The 6,699-nt window shown below is 41.8% G+C and overlaps 1 pseudogene; it reads left to right on the forward strand.

The window, feature by feature from the left end:
* The first annotated feature begins 3,592 nt into the window (after window positions 1-3,592).
* On the forward strand, window positions 3,593-4,665 carry LOC121001183 (annotated as a pseudogene).
* The last annotated feature ends 2,034 nt before the right edge of the window (window positions 4,666-6,699 follow it).

Genomic DNA, 6,699 nt, shown 5'->3' on the forward strand with positions numbered 1-6,699 from the left:
AGAACAATAAATTTAGAGAAAAATTTATATATGGATGTCGTTTTTTTTTGCAAAATTTTACAACTGAAAGTGAAAAATGTCATTTTTTGGCAAAAAAATCTTTAAATTTCGATTGATAACAAAAAAAGTAAAAATGTCAGCAGCAATGAAATACCACCAAATGAAAGCTCTATTAGTGAGAAGAAAAGGAGGTAAAATTCATTTGGGTGGTAAGTTGCATGACCGAGCAATAAACGGTTAAAGTAGTGTAGGTCAGAAGTGTAAAAAGTGGCCTGGTCATTAAGGGTGTTTAAGCTAGGGGGGCTGAGGTGGTTAAGTTGCTTGTGGGCCAATGACTCATTGGCCCACAAGCAAGAAGCATGAAGGAATCATGTCTTCAGATGGAAAAAATGATGAATATTCTAAAAACTAACATATAGCACTATATTCTATAGTGCTATATATTCGTTTTTTGACCCACGCCTGTATCGAGTGCGTAATATTCGCGATCATTACTTTGCCAATTTCTGCGTAAAAAAAAAGAATGTAGAATATAATGAATATCCGAATTTGCGAATATATGACAAATATTCTACAAAATATTTGCAAAATATCACGAATTCGAATATGACCCCTGCGGCTCATCACTAGTCTTCAATCATGGGGTAGAAACATCTCAAAGATGATTAAGAAAGATGGGAGGCCCGCAGTGCTAAATATCAGCTGTCATAGCAAAGTCTCCAAATACTTATGTCTAGAGATGAGCGAATCGAAGCTGACGAAGTGGAATTCGTTTCAAATTTCAGGAAAAATTTGATTCGCACCGAAGGTGAATTTCCTCGTGCTTCGTGGTAAAAATGGCTGCTGCACATGTCAGGACATGGAGAAAGGAACTCTGGGAAGGTGGGATCACTTATAATGCCATGTATGCAGCCAATCAGCAGCCAGCCCTGTGATGTCATAGCCCTATAGATAGCAGCAGCCATCTTAGATTCTGCCATTTACCAGTGTACTTAGTGCAGGGAGAGACGTCTGCAGAAGTTAGAGACAGTGCTAGGAAAGACTTGATTGTGGTGAAAAAACTATTTATAAGTGCAGGGAAAGGATAGGGAGGAATCGTTCCACAGCATTTGTATAGAACAGGGTTCAGTAGGGAAGGTTGACTGGGTAATTGGAACAATCCTATTACACCTTTTTGCACTGACTGGGGATCCAAATTGCCATTATACAGCTCTGTAATTCCAGCAAGTGCTGTTTGATACAGCCATTTACAAGAAATACAGGGTTTATTACAAGAAAATATTTCTACAGTACGTCTTATTTACCCTTGTGCGGTGCAGTTATATGTTAAGCCCTTTTTGCCGTGTATTAGTGGCGAAATAAAAATATATTCGCCGTCCAGCGTTGCACTTATCTGTTGAAAAGCCTTTTGCATAGTGTAAAAATAGAAAAAAAATGTAGGGTCTAATTGTTGTTCAGCGGTGCAGTGATATATTCTACAGCCCTGTTTGCCGTGTATTAGTGGCGAAATAAAAATATATTCACCGTCCAGCATTACACTTATCTGTTGAAAAGCCTTTTGTGTAGTGTAAAAATAGAAAAAAAATGTAGGGTCTAATTGCTGTTCAGCGGTGCAGTGAAGTATTCTACAGCCCTGTTTGCCGTGTATTAGTGGCGAAATAAAAGTATATTCGCTGTCCAGCTTTGCACTTATCTGTTGAAAAGCCTTTTGTGTAGTGTAAAAATAGAAAAAAATTAGGGCCTAATTGTCATTCAGCGCTGCAGTAATATATTCTACAGCCCTGTTTGCCGTGTATTAGTGGCGAAACAAAAATTTATTCGCCGTCTAGCGTTGCACTTATCTGTTGAAAAGCCTTTTGGTGTGGTGTAAAAATTTTATAGGTGCAGTTATATGTGGTGAAGCCCTTTTTGCAGTATGGAACGAATTACGTAGTAGTAAAATTGTTTATGTGAAACAGACTTTTTGGGGAAAATTGATGGGTGATTGTAGACTTTCTTCTGTATGAACCGAATTCCATTATCCTTTCATTGGTGACATTTTTTATTTTAAACATGTTTTCTTCGGGAAAAATTGATGGGTGATTGTAGACCTCCTTTCGCTGTATGGACCGAATTACGTCGTCGTGGGTCCAGCAGTAAACATAATGAAGTCGCTGATGACAACACACCAGCAGACTTTGCCTTTACCACCTATTCACAATTAAATCAAGCAGCTTCTGTAAGTTGAAAACATGTGTTTTTATCCGCGCCGTCTGCATTCGATCTCCACAGCACACAAGACATGACAGGAGAGCCTCTGCTTTGGAGTCCAAGTTTCTTAAGATCAGGAGTTCCATCAGACTTGTGCATAACATTCTTGCTCCATGTGCAGAGCCATAACAAAAGGACTCCGTAGGCAAAAGAAAAATCTATTCGTCGTTCAACGTTGCACTTATATGTTGAAAAGCCTAGTGTAGTGTAAAAGTTGAAAAAAATTAAGGGCCTACTTGCGGTTCAGCGGTGCAGTTATATGTGGTAAAGCCTTTTTTGCAGTGAAATTTTTTATGTGACATGCTTTTTTCGGGAAAATTTATGGGTGATTGCACACCTACTTTTGCGGTATGGAACAAATTACTTATTGGTGAAATTTTTTATGTGACACTGGCTTTTTTTCTGAAAATTGATGGGTGACTGTACACCATCTATTGCTGTATGGGCAGAATTACGCAGTGGTGAAATGTCTCCAGTAATGCCCCTCGCGTGATTTAGACCAAATACATTATTTTCATGTAGAGATCCAAGAATTATGTTGGAGGCATGTATTGTATGCAAGCCATGTGCGACCCCTCTCATCACTCTCACGCGGCTCTGCACCTGATTTGCCTGGGCGAACTGAGTCACACAGGGGAGGAACTGCTCCGTGTCCTTCAGCAAGAAATCGAATCCTGGCTTTCTCCGCGACAACTGAAAATCGGAACCATGGTGACTGACAATGGGAAGAACTTGGGGTCGGTGCTGCATCAAGGAAGGCCGAGCCATGTGCCCTGCATGGCACACGTGTTCAATCTGGTTGTCAAGCGGTTCCTGAAGTCTTCCACCCATCTGCAAGACATCCTAACAATGGCCAGGAAAATTTGCATGCACTTCAGCCACTCGTACACCGCAAAGCACACCCACCTTGAGCTGCAGCGGCAGAACGACATCCCCCGACATAGGCTGATATGCAATGTTTCCACCCGTGGGAATTCCACCCTCCATATGTTGGACCGACTATACGAACAGAGAAAGGCCATCAATGATTTCTTGATGATCCAACCGGACAGGTGTAGTCCCTTGTGTAATTTCGAGGTCAGCCAGTGGCAGCTCATGTGTGACACCTGCCGTTTGCTCAGGCCCTTTGCAGGAGGCCACATTATTTGTTAGTCACTAGGGCTACGGGATGAACATCATTCCACTGCTTCATGTGCTGGAAAAGATGCTGGTAAATCTGGCTAGTCAGGGGACTGGAGATGTGGCGCCTAAAATGATGGCGGCAGAGTTTGATACATTTGTCTGTCAAGATCTCTGTTTACAGTCAGTGAACGGGAACATCATTTATCGCAAGGATTTGCAAACACCAACCGATGGGGTGTTAACCTCCAGAAGTAGGTCATCAGCATGAAGGAGCAGTCATTTTCACAGCTTGAGGTATCCTCCCGGAAGCTTGACCTCTTTACGTCGACAATCTGCATTGCGAAGCTTGTCTAAAAGAAAAACCCTGCAGTGCACCCCCTTGTAGGAAACTCTTGATCCAGCACAGGCTGCTTTACTCCTTCCAAAACAATGGACTCTGTACAGCGTGACACCAATGCACAATTTCTTATACACCAGACTGAAAGAGTATTCCAAGCACCTGTCTGCCCACATAGCTGCAGAGAAGCCTCCACTCACCAAGGCAAGCACAGAGGACCGGATTGTGCGGACAGGTTGGTTCTGCGGGACGTACACAGAGGACGATCTATTAGTGGTGTTACCAAAGACATTTACTTGCCTCCCACTCTTCCTGTATAACGGCTCCGAGGTGTTCCAAAGAAACTTTGACTGTTGTTTCCGTAAGCTGGTGATTAGTTCTCAGGACCTTATGTGTCTAGCGGCGATGTGGACGGGGTATGACGTGTCTGGATCAGTGTCGGCCACAGAGTTTGTTTTCTCTGTGCCCGTCAAACCTTGCATGAACATTTCTTATGCCATCCACGCAGAGGACTTCAAGACTTTATCTTTATCAAAGGACGAAGTCACGTTGGAGGAAGTGGCCAATTTATGCCAATGTCTTTATTCGCAGTTCTTCAGACACTTTAGAATCCACATCAGCAACCCAGCTCGTCAAGGTGATGGCATCTGTGGCATCAACGCATTGTGAAGGAAAAGTGAAGTTCCTCAGTAAGGACTACCTAATTCGAGTGCTGGGATTCATCACGGAGTTGGCCATCAATAACATCCAGTATTGAACACATGGACGACTCTCATCTCGGACCTTGTCCACAATGTTCGGGACCCCCGGACGTCTTACATGTCTTAGACATGATCCCTGCAGTGCTTACTACATGTTATACCGCTTCTTACCATCTTGTTACAGCGGCTGCGAGACCTGCACATACTAAGGCTTATTTATGAAGATTTTCGGGTGTTGCCTGTACCGACCAGTTACCTTCCAGCTGTGATTGTGTAGCCTGCACTGTAGGAATTAGCTGGAGTCGGTGTGTTTGCTGGACTGTCCTCCAGTTATCAGCCATAACCCCAGACATTTCATGATCAATATGCATTACCATCGTGGTCTCCCCGACACTGGTCGTTAATCCATTCTTGTTGATGAAGCACTTTTTTTCCAGTTCCTCTTAATGTGCTGTTTGTTAAATAAACGTGCTAAAAAAGGTAAGGTTAGTGGCTCACCCAACCGACCCACGAATGGACAGCTGCACTCCCCTCAGCACTCGTTATTTGGCAATAATATGGACTGCTATACATAAGAACAATTTATTAGTAAATAAATATAAAAAACATAAAATCATACGTGGCATATAAATAGATTACAACAGGAACGACTGCATACAACTCTATATATTTGAATATTTTTTGATATACCGATGTGAAAATGATCAGCAGTAGATGTAAACGCAGCTTGTCTGAACATACACCTAGTCTCAATAACTGAATCCTTGATCTTCCATGTATTGAGAAAATAAAAAGTTTCCCATGTATTGAGAAAATAAAAAGTTCCTTCTGGAACAATATAGATAAGATGTTGATCTTCTGTATATAAATCCCGTGATTTTCCATGGGATAGTTTATTATGGCGAAGTTTGTATCAAGCTTGCTGAGACACGTACTGATCCTCACAATATAAATATAAATATATGCAGGGTACCTGGCATATATCACCCGTGCACCGGGGAAAAATAATGCAGTTTTTGCCAGTCCCCTGAATTTCAATTGTATACAGGTTCAAACTTATACATTGGTATATGGGGTAATGTACTTGCTGGCTGAGAAGCGCGGGATGCAAATTTCCCTTTGTCCTGCAAGGACCTGTATGGCGTCCCACGTGTCCGCAGGTCTCCCCGTGATGTCTCATGTGACTCCTGGAATGGGGAGTAGTTAGGTTCCATATTAGGAATGTGCAAGTTCAACCGCAATCTCTGTTCAATATTAGGGGGCTGGTGTCGATAACATTAATATCACACAGTTCTTGTTTACTGAAGAAGGGGTATTCTTAACCCCGAAACGCGTCTGGTATTGAACAGTGAGGGATTAAACAAGAACTGTGTGATATTAATGTTTTTGATCCTGGAGAGCCTGGCAACATTTGACTTTTTTATTTTAGCACAAGGCCAGAACATAACATTGCACTGTGTGTACCACAATGTTATCTGTATGTAGGATTTCCAGCTCTCATTTCAAATTCAGCAAAAGAAAGAGGCACTCCCTACTATGATGTCCCCCCTCATTCAGAGGCACTGTACCTTGCCCCCCACCTCTCAGGTATGATCCTGATTTTTTATAAACTAGCAGATGGTCCTGATAAGTGTCTTGGGTTACATAGTTACATAGTCAGTAAGGTTAGAAAAAGACACAGGTCCAACCAATAATCCTACTGTGTTGATCCAGAGGAAAACCCCTATGAGGCAAATGCCAATTACCAAGGTCAGACCAGCCCACCAGAATACCAAAGGATCCTTGGGCCCCAAAGGTCCAGGACACAAAAATCCATTTGTCTGCCTCTGAAGCCAATCAAATTTCTTCATGACTTCAAGTATGTAAATCAGAAATAAATCTCCAGACTGTCATTCCATCTCTAGAAATCTAATACCCATAAATTGTGATTATATTATTATTATTATTATTATTATTATTGCCAAGGTATTCAGGCCCCTCTTGAACTTGTACAGTGAACTAACCATCATAAGATCTTGCGGCAGAGAATGCCATAGTCTCACTGCTCTTACTGTAAAGAATCCCCATCTATGTTGATAGTGAATACTTCTTTTCTCTAGGCATAGAGGATGCAGTCTTGTCATGGTTACAGGCCTAGGTATATAAAAAAAAATCATTTCAAAGATCTCAGTACTGTCCAACATATATTTATACATAGTATTAGATCTCCTCTAAACCAACATTCTCCAAAACTGAATAAGGGTACTTTCACACTAGCGTTTATGTTTTCCGGTATTGAGTTCCGTCCCA

The sequence above is a fragment of the Bufo bufo genome, chromosome 5, assembly GCF_905171765.1.
Source record: "Bufo bufo chromosome 5, aBufBuf1.1, whole genome shotgun sequence".
Taxonomy (NCBI): Eukaryota; Metazoa; Chordata; class Amphibia; order Anura; family Bufonidae; genus Bufo; species Bufo bufo.